General features: G+C 31.3%; 1 protein-coding gene across 5 annotated transcripts in view; it reads right to left on the minus strand.

The window, feature by feature from the left end:
* Nucleotides 1-6,532, minus strand: part of LOC118203848 (peptidoglycan-recognition protein 1-like) — a 109,356-nt gene extending 102,824 nt beyond the window's left edge. Inside the window, exon 1 of one of the 5 annotated variants that reach the window (XM_085806645.1) lies at nucleotides 6,483-6,506. The gene's annotated coding sequence lies outside the window, so the exon portion shown is untranslated. Of the gene's footprint in view, nucleotides 1-6,482 lie in introns of all 5 variants that reach the window. The other 4 variants (XM_085806641.1, XM_085806644.1, XM_085806642.1 and 1 more) reach the window with 4 other exon arrangements.
* Nucleotides 6,533-11,081: the final 4,549 nt, after the last annotated feature.

Here is an 11,081-nt window from a genome sequence, read left to right on the forward strand (position 1 = left end):
AAGAAGTTAAAATTTACATCTAAAATTAAATAAAAGTTAGGTATATGGTAGGTAAATGTAATAAATAGAGTACTTTAAAAATTATGAATGTTTAAAATGTACGAAAAATGTTAGAAATATCATCTAAAATTAAATAAAGTTCATATATATGATCAGAAAATAGAGGAATTAAGCTAAGATGAAGGATATGTTTGAAATAAAGAAGGTTAAAACGTAAGAAAGTAGTTAAAAATTAAATGAAAGTTATGTACATAGTGTGAAAATCTAGTAAATTGGTTAAAAATTCAGACTATGTTTGAAACTAAAAACGTTAAAAAGTAGAAAAGGAGTTAAAATTTAAATCTAAAATTAAATAAAAGCTAGGTATATCGTAGGAAAATATACGAATTGTGTTAAAATTAAGATTATATTGGAAATTATGAAGGTTAAAATGTATGAAAGAAATCAAGTAAAAGTCATTTATATAGTGTGAAAATATAAATTGGTTAAAAATTAGAGTATATTAAATATTATGAAGGTAAAAATGTATAAAACAAGCTAAAAATGTTACATCTAAAATTAAGTAAAGTTTATCTGTATGATAAGAAAATATATGAAATACAGAATATGTTAAAGATCACTAATCTTAAAAAGAGCAAAAAAGTTAAAAATTGCATCTAACGTTGAATAATTTAATAAATAGAAAGGGAAATCTGAATAATTATGCTCATAAAATATAAGAAGTAAGTTAAGAGTATTGGTTAAAAAGCATGAAAATAATTATGGGTATAATAAATTTAATACTTAAAATGAGTCATGTAGTTAAAATTACGGAAAGTAAGTCTGGCGTTATGAACAGAAGATTTAAGAAATAAAGGAAAATTCAGAGTATATAGAAAAATAAATGTCTTAAAAATATATGGAAATATAATAGAAATTTACATCTAAAATTAAGGCCTTCTGAATCAATCGTTAAATTCGAAAATAAGCGCTGTAAAGAGTATCTATGAAATAATCATCATGTACGTAATAAATAGTGGGAACACGAAAAAAAAATACAAAAGCTAAAAACTGTTTAACAAAAATCTTGGGAAAATCAATAATCTCTTATCAAAGTGTGAGGTCATCTTATCAGTTATATGAAGAATCCTGAAATACTCCCTCTCATCTGCTGCGCCTTCGCGTACTCCACCTTTCCAATCCGCCTGCGAGCTTGCACCGATAACCGCCTCCTGGCGCTGAACCGGCACTTTCCTACTACTAAATTTGCTTTTATTTGGATATTTATGAAATATTTTGTAGTGAAAATGTCATTGTTGCCTTAGTAGGTGATCCTTCAGAAATATATTTAACTTCAAAGCACATTTGCAATAAATAGTTAAGCAAAAACAAAAACAACAACAATAAAAAAATATTTGTAAAACCTAATGTGGCCTAAGGGAAAACCATTTGATGAATTAGAATGTTCTGCGAACTACCTTACTCTCGCCCCCTTAGAAAACAATTTTTTAGTGTACATTACTACAAGACTTTAAATAAAATTAATTTAGTTTTATATTGGTATCTTATCAATTAAGTTATTAGAAGGAAAGTTATTATTATTTTTAGTTATTCGAGGCTATTAGAGTTTGGATAATCTTTTATTCTGTCATTTAAAAATTACATTAATGAGAATACATTAATGATGAGTCTACCGATTCTTGCACAGATATGTTTGGATACATGTTGGTAAGCTTGAAATCGGCATATGCATGACATCGATTTCAGTACTTTGTTTTTATTGAGTTAGTGGTGAACACTCTTTCTTACATGGAATATGTAGAAGCAAACTGAATTGGAATTTTTAAAGAACCATTGTACATTTCACTATAGTCCTTTTCACTGGTATTGATGTCAAGAAATTAACTTGTCGATACCTTGTACATAAATTAACTAGTCATTAGGATAGTTTGAAGCAGGAGACACGAAAAATGCCCTCGCCGGGACTCGAACACGGATCCTCTCCAACACGCACCGAATGTGCTACCGTTACACCACGAAGGCATGCTGGAAGAGGAAGAAAATGTATTATAACCTTCTGTTTGGAGATTTATTTTACATCCGGTGTCGTTTTCAAATAACGATATCATTTTCTACTAAAAAGATTTTAAGGCTGGAAATAATAAAAAGTTTCTTTATTTTACAAAACTAACTCGCAAACCAAGTTTCCTCTCAAACCGCTTACATTCCTATGGGCATTGAGAACAGTCAAAGAAATAGCTCGTGGACAGAGAGTAATTTCATTTAGTTTTGGGTATTTCATTAGTTTTCATCTAGTTAACTAGTCTATGTCTTCATTAGTTAATACTTTATAAATATTTTCCGTTTTTCTGCACTGAAGATGAAATTGCTATAAAAGCACCAAATGCTTAAATTACAAAAATACATAACCAATCATAACATAATTTTTATACGTTTTGTGTTCTTAATAACTACATATTTTGATTACGGTTTTTACTTTAAATTAAAAGTTTAAAGGGATTAATATGAGACTTTGTGTTTTGTTAACTAGTTAGATTATAAGGTATTTCTCTCGCCTTCTTACAAAGCCTTAGTGGTGTAGTGGTCAACACACTCGGCGCGTATTCGAGAGGTCCGTGGTTCGAGTCTCGGCGAGAACATTTGCTCATTTTTCATCTCTTCTGCTTCGAAATAACCCAATGTCTCTACCGTGGCGCCCTAACTAAAACAATTGGTGAATGATGATTCCCCACCACCAGGATTTGGCGACTGGGTCCCCGAATCCCCTGTCGCCCTTTAAAAGGCGGAGTATATATAAGGTATTTCTCCCGCCTTCGTTGTGTAGTGGTCAGCACACTCGGCGCGTATTCGAGAGGTGCGTGGTTCGAGTCCCGACGAGGTCATTGCACATTTTTCAAATCTCCCGCATCATAATGTCTTTACAAGATAATTGCTAATATTTGAGGTTTAGTTAAATAAGGGTTTAGTGAACCCTTTTATAAAAAGGATAATTTGATATATTCTTTTAAATAAAATGATAATTAAATTTATGAATAATTTCATTAATTTTTGATAACTAAATTTCAAGAAAATGATGAGTTATCATCTAAATGCACAAGCCTCCCTCCCCCCAAAAAAAAGAAACTGTTTCTTGTTTACTTAAGGTATACATATTTTTTATCGTCATATGAATGGAGAAATCGGAGATTCATTTAAATACGGCAATTAAACTTAAATTTCATTATACAAACAGGAATGACACATTTTTCTTCCATTTTCAACTGTTGAAAGTTTTTAAGCAGCTTCAATCTCTCTGAAAAATTTAAACTTTGGCAAGCCAAAATGTCGAAAACATAATGGAAATCAGTTTTAAACATGTTGGTGTGTGAGAAGTCTGTGTCCTCCCGACGTCCTGGTTGTCGATGTGGCCAGCAGCCGTGATTTGGATTCGTGTGGTGCGGCGATATGATATATGGCATCCTGACATGGATGGAGCTGTCGAAGATCGTAATGGAAATAGGAATATAGCTGAACGTCCCATACAGCATTTATATGAAATATCGTATGGAATTGTTACAGCCAAGAACTTGTCGACATACCAATTAAGTGAATCGCGTGTTATAAATCTTTCATCTTCCGCAAATATTTTTTTCCTCACATGTCATAGGCTGGCATACTCTGTTCATCGGTTTTGTTAAGATCAAGGAAAACACCCATTGAAGTTTATGCTTAACTTACAGTACGTATGCTCTTGGGTAAGGAACCAAGTTTCAAGCTATACGCCAAAACTCTCAACGTCACCCCAAATAAAAATTTAACAAAAACAAAATGTAATGAATTTGTAATAAGAACACTTATATAATTATCTGAGATTTTTCCTGTGAGATTTTGAAGTATTTTACTCAAAGGAATAAAAAAAAGCATTATAAGTACAGCTCAAGAAGGATAAAACATCAGCTGAGAATTTCTGTTTTTTCGAAACAAATCGGAATGAAAAAGAATCCTACAACTCGAAGTAATTCTTAGTAATTGTCTAAAACAAAAAGTGGTTAATAATGGATTCAGCATGACAGATCGCAACGAACAACCTCTGAAATTTCGCAAATCAAACTGATTTATAGAAAGCCCTTAATACGGTTTTGGTGTCTTTAATTCATAATTCTTGACTAGGCCTTGTGTTGCAGCTATTCTCACTGGGATTTATGTTGAAGTTTTTATACCCGACGTGCTTAGATATTCAAGTCCATTTTCTTTCTGCCTTGGAAATTTGCCAAGAGATATGAATTCTGTATAACTTCCTGTACCAGACGAACTTCGTATAGTTAACGGTTTTCTCTCGCTTTTCATTTCCTTATTATCTTCCCCTAATTTATGTTTAACTGTTATTTCGCGTTTTCGTGTTTTCTACTGCTGTGGCTACTAGTGTTATATGTTTTCAGTTGTTCCTTTGCTTAATGCTAATATTATGATTTTGTGGTTATAGCAATTTTGTGATTCTAGTAATATTACTATATTACTAGCAATGAAATAATATCAGACGCCACCACTTATCCCAATTGTTTAGCGTGATTTTACTTTTCTCGTATTCATTTAATTTTAATTAACAATATTTCAATATTTATTTCATTTCTGCATGTAGAATTGCGAATAGTAATCATTACTTTCACAAAAAAGGTGTGAATTTACGAAAATGAGTAATTAATATTATGAATATTATTTTTGTTGTCCAGTTAGCAGTTAAGTTTAGTCAATTTTTAAGTTGCATATTCTAGCTTGTCCTTACTTGCGGGGCGAATATTCATTAAGACTAAATGGTTATGCAAATTTAAATCACAATCAGGTGAATTAAATAGGGCTGAGTTAATCCACTGAGCATTTGGTTATAAAATTTCAGTTATTTTCAGGATGTGATACTATCTCTTGTACTATCTTATCAAACTATGAAAAATGTTTGTACTCATTCCCTTACTCGGTCTTTATTTTCGCAAACGTCGGTCGTAATCATATACTTCCAATTACAGAAGTGTTTTAAATGACGAAAATAGTCATGTTTCTGCAATGTCAAATGAAAAAAAAAACAATTAGTTTTCGACAAATAACGAAATCTAACTGCATGTATAATAGCAATTTTCATCTGTAGTTAGTCTAACAATAAATATGTAACGATGTTTAATATAAATTTACTGTTTTTCTAAAAAGAATATTTAATATCCCGTACAGGAAGTCATGTGGTGTCCGTATCCGATTTTTTTTTTACTCAATAATGTTTTATTAGGAATGTTCAATATAAAATGAAGATCTAACGATTAACAGATGAAACCAAACCGTTTTCATGTGCATGATTCGAATAGCAGGTTCATTATTCCTCACTTTCGTATATAAGCTATTGCATCGTGTTCGGAAACATGTCATGGAACTTCAGTTACTCAGAACTTCGAATGTTTTTGCTTGTTTCTGAAAGATGAAAGCTTCAATTTTACAAATAAATTTATTAATTTATTCAAAAGTTTGGTGAAATTGGCTAATCAAAGGAATGCGCTATTATTGTGTAAAGTTTATTCTAAGTTTTTAACAGTTATCTTGAGTTAAAGCTACTTTCCTATCCTTCTTAATTTCAGCTTACAATTTCCTATCAGACTGTGTTTTTAGAATTCCGGTTAATGCAAACGCGTAAGAGCGGTATTTAAGTTGAAGTTTCACTGACTTCGTTAGAGAGCCAGAGATTCTGACTAGTGCGCGTTTGCCTTTGGCTACACTCTGCCCAAGCTATTATTACACTCGGCCGTATTTCAGGCCCTCGGTAGCTCCGCCAGTTTATTCGATATTTAGGGGTTAACTACTTAGAATTTTGATAGCTTTGGCTATATCGTTTTAGTTAAGCATTAGTTAAGTTTTATTTCTTACTACTTTTGAGTTCAAGCCCAAGTGGAGGCTTTGCTGTACGCTCTGGGAAGGAGCCGGCTGTTCGATTCTTATTTTGAGAAATAAAGGGTAATTAACCCTTCTTGAGTTTTACGTATCTGTTCCTGAACTAAAGCAAATATTCGCTTACCTGTTCACGAGGTTCCTACACACTTAGCTGTTAGATAAAGGCCGGAACCCCACAATTGTAAGAATTAAACGAATGCAGGTTTCCCTTGGAAACACTATATTTACATTACATCAGGATGCTTTTAGTGTTTATATGCTTGTATCATGCCTTCATTCGACTTTTCAGTGTTCGGATAATGGACTCTAGAATGATTTTGAGACTGAAGATAAAAGACCAGTGTCTGTTTCTTAGAAATGCATAAATTAGATAAATGCCAATCAAAGCTGAGTTTTAAATATTAATAGATAATCTAGGTTATCCCTTTTTCTTGTTTGAAATAGAATAATAATATAGAAAAATTAAAGTGAAATTATTAGCAAATGACCAACAGAAGAAAAATCTTTACCTCTTAATTTACAGATAAGTAACATAAATGAAGTAAGTGAAAGGATAAATGTTCGAAACAACTTACCTTAAGATTTTCAGGTTAAACTGATAGCATATCGAAGAAATATTTTTAATACAAACCCTTCCTTTTCCTTATAAGGAAATAACTCCTGATAATCGCAACGGTGATAACATTGTTTTAAAATGTTCTTTTAACATCTAGAAGTTATCTGATAATTTTCGGAAGTAATGTATTATTTCGTTGAATACGTTTCACGAATGTTTACTAAACTATCAAAGGGTAATGCTCGATTCTAATTTCGCTTTCACATTTAAGAAATGAACAAAAGTGTTAAATTCGAATCTTATGTAACGATTACACGTATTCCAAAACTGTTTAGGAACTGTATCTCCAGAAATTTTGAGATTTGCAAAGAAATCTCAGTTCTCAATCTCTGATAATTTTATTCTTTATATTTCTGATTCCCGATTCTCAAGAAAATTTTGAAAATTTAAATCGTGTTTCCACTCATCTAATAAACCCCATTTTACCACATTTAAAAATTGTTTTTTTCATCAAACTGAGTAAATAAATTAATTTTTTTTAAGTAGGAGCATTAATTCGATTATTTTAAATACAGCATAGAAATGATACTGGATGATTTGGCAATGAAATTTCATTGTAAGACTTTTTGGGAATTGAATGTCTATTTAGTTTATTTTGCGGCAAGGCCGTATATATACGGTCTAGAATATTTATTGTGATATCTGTAAGAACGTATATATACGTGCATATTAAAATATGTCAACGAAATTAAGGCAATATATCAAAAGAAAACAAATCCAGGTGTGAAATACCAGTTTTTACATCAAAATCAAAAAAATAATTTGTTCTCATAGTAGTTTTGGGAAATGTGTGCTTCCTTAGCGAAAACCCTGGTCGCCCAGAGGGTTCGACGGAAATATCATCTCGATGCGATCAATCATTGCTTTCAAATACAAGAATTTTATTTTCAAAATGCAATTGGATATGAGCTGATTCACGCACTTTCACGTACATGACGAAGTTTCTTTTTTTCTCATATATTTCACAAATGCCCCGTGTATCTGCCATTGCTATATAAAGCATCTATGTGATAAACCGTTTGGTCGCATTTACGTGTGGTAATATATCGCGATCAACCAGATCCTAAAGTTCCGTGATAAAGCTCCGAAAATAACGGCATTAAAGGGGGTAATAAAGGCACAACTATAAAGATGATTAACTTCTGAGGGTCTTGATGAACCTTTCCTCCATAAGTCACATGAGATTAAATCTGAAGGTGAGAACGGCCATTGCATTAACGCTTCATCTCTTTGTCCTGTGCGTCCTATCCACTTTAAGTGACAAATCAAAAGTGATGATTATCATTTTGAAAGTGATGATTTCTACATTCATGGCAAATTTTGAGTAAGATTTGTTAAGATGAATTGGTAATGCTTTGTGTAGTACTGAGCCGGTAAACTAACTTCTTGAAAGAAGTAATCGTCACTGTCTTTTTTCTATAAGTACAATTTAATCCCTCTCACAGACACATAACTATCTGCCGAACCCACCATCTTTGCTGGTGTTGTCAAAGATGGACAACACCAGCAATGATGGTGAACGTTTGTGAACTATGTAAATTAAAGAGCTTACCTTTATTTTAATATACAAAATATGGTATTATTTACTCAGTTAAATTTTCTCACAGTTTTAGGAATAATCCTGAAATTAGTTTAGTAATTAATCCTGAAATTCGTTATTTAGTTAATTATTTTTCAGATATTGCATAATAATTCATTTATTTCAATTACTATTTAAGAAGTAATTGAAACATTTCTTAGAACCATTTCTTTCAACGAGTAAGGTATTATTTATTTACATTTATTTATTTATTATTGTGAATAAATACTCTTTGGTCACTTCCGATTTCTTTGGAATTCCTTGACATGTACGGCACTGAAACACTTCAAATAAAATAATACCTTAAGAATATTTGATAATTACTTAAATGCAATCTAGAGGTTAGGCTAACTACGCATTATAAAGTAAATATCTTCATTCTGAAAAAGTGTGCATAAATTAGCTGAGGTTTACCACATTAAAAAAAGTAAATATATATAATAGTTACATATTTTCCCTATTGGGTGGTTTGAAACACGAAGATAAAAAGTTATAAATTTTTAATTGTAATTTATATATGTTTTGACAACTTTAAAAAGTGCAATCACATCCTAACGTCTTCAGCTGACGCAGCTACTGCTGTGCCTCCGCACACTTATTACAACAGTATTAAACGACATTACCACAATAGTGCACTTTAACAGATTTTAAGCAGCAGAAAAATATTTAATGCATTTGACTTTTGATAAAATTATGTATGCATGTTTGTTCCTCGCATTGTGAAGAAAAAGACAGCACCCAGAACATCAAATTTTGAATAACGTAGTCCTCTACCTGAGCATGTGCATCTGGAAGCTCAAATTTTGATTTTCGAATTTGTTTTATTATTTACTTAATAACTTTGATGACGTTTTGATTAACAAACTCAACGATCTGAAAACGAGCAGTGGCGACGCTGTATGGCATAAAACCTTTCTTATTTCCACCGTTCCAGACTATCTATCAAGATTTTAAACAAATTTTGTTTTTAAATATTTTGTGATTTTGCTCTTGAATTCAATTTTATGTGACGTAAATTTGAAGAACGTAATATTGAATAAATAAGGTTAACAAATAAGAAATTAATAATATTTTTTTCCAAAAAAAATTTTGTTAGCCATCTTACTAAGAAAACTATATATTGAAATGATAAACTGAGGAAAGACTGAACAAAAATGTGAAAATGTATGTCAACACTTAACATTGTATCGGGAATTCTGAATATATCTGCTAGTCTGCTTTTAAAAGTTTTGTAATTTTGCTATTGAACTGTATATGAAGATATATAAAGATATGAGTGAGAAGATAATGTTTCTTAATAATAAAGCTAAAAAGACAAAAAGAAATGGGTTAAGAGAAGCAGACAAGTAAACTACGAGCTTAGCGAGAAAGTAAAAAACCTTAACAAATCCTTGTGGGCGATCTTTAAAATCAAAACCATTTCAGGTTTTTTTTTTAAATTTTTATTTATTGATACAAGTTATATTGTTCTTTGAAGAAAACTTGCCATTCTTAGTGATCACATTACAAAGCTTGTATAACATAAGATTAAAATTTATGTAATTTTAAACAGAACTCTGTACAAAAAGTAGACTTGATTTAAAAAGGCACATCAAAACTGTAATTCTACTTTCTGCTTTTTTGGATCAAAATTGAAAAAGTGTTTTACGTTTCAAAACAGAGATTAAAATATAAAATCTTTGACGCTATTTAAAAAGACAAAACTGCTTGAGTAAAACAAACGGCATTATTCATATTGTTGTGTGCATACGGGATCGTAATAGATTGAATGCACACAGAACCGATGCTAGTTCGATAAAATTTTGCTTTATCCAAAAAAACACTTTACAGGATAACTTTCCACAACAATAGTCGTACAGCTCTTCACAGTATCGCAAAGTACACTGAGTAGTTACACTTTAAACTTCAAAGAACGTTAAACACAACGCGAAACGCATCTAAAGAGGAAGTTCACACAGAGGTATATCAATACACCGAACTTAACGCTGAACGGAGAATCTGAGATTATAGCCAAAAACAACGGAGAATCTGAGATTATAGCCAAAAACATCGTAGAAGAAAACGTCGCGGAGAAAACAATACAAGGCAAAAACGTCGTGGGTGTAAAACATCGTGGGAGAAAATAAAGCAAAGAGAAAACATCGCAGTTCTAAACCGTCGTGGTACTAAAATATCGTGGTTCAAAAACTTCACAGTTTAAAAGCATCATCGTCGAAAATATCGTGGTCAAAAATAAAGTACCTACAAATCATCGCATGACTTTAACATCACACACATACGTTTTTCAGGTTTTAAAAGTTGTAAATGCATTTTCGCAAAATGATTTGGTAGCGCAAGAAGGAAAGAGGGTGAAAATGTTAACTACAGTTTAAGCAGAAACAAAACAAGACAAAATTTTCACTAAAACAGTAACAGAGAATGTGAAAGAAAATAATGTGATAAATTAACTTAGTGACTAAGTAATTTGTACTGAGGCAACCTAATGAAGATTGATAATATATTTTTCATGAAAAATTATCAGTAAAAATTTATGAAAAATTAATAACATTTCTAATTAACTATGTAAATTTAAAATTAAGTGCTGTTAGTTGCATTAATTTTCTTTTCATTTTCTGTTTTTAAATGCTTAAGTCTCCTTCTTACTTATTCAGCAAAAAGTTATCATTCAAAAATATGAAATATAGAAGTAAAAATAACTCTCTTTTCTTCTTGCGCTCATTATGCGAAAATACACTTACTTTTAAATCCTGAAAAACTCATGTGTTCAATGCTATCGTTATGCCATAATTTGTGGGTACTTTATATTTTACCACGATATTTTCGACGTCGATGTTTTTAAATTGCGAAGTTTTTAAAACTGCTTTATTTTCGACCACGATATTTTGTACTATGATGCTTTCTTTTTTCTCACGATGTTTTGTACTACGACGTTTTCGCCTTACGTTATTTCTCCGCGACGTTTCCGTAGACTCGCTCCTG

Source organism: Stegodyphus dumicola, chromosome 12 (genome assembly GCF_044657685.1).
Source record: "Stegodyphus dumicola isolate Sdum_Otavi_A_Nest chromosome 12, ASM4465768v1".
NCBI classification, from domain to species: Eukaryota; Metazoa; Arthropoda; class Arachnida; order Araneae; family Eresidae; genus Stegodyphus; species Stegodyphus dumicola.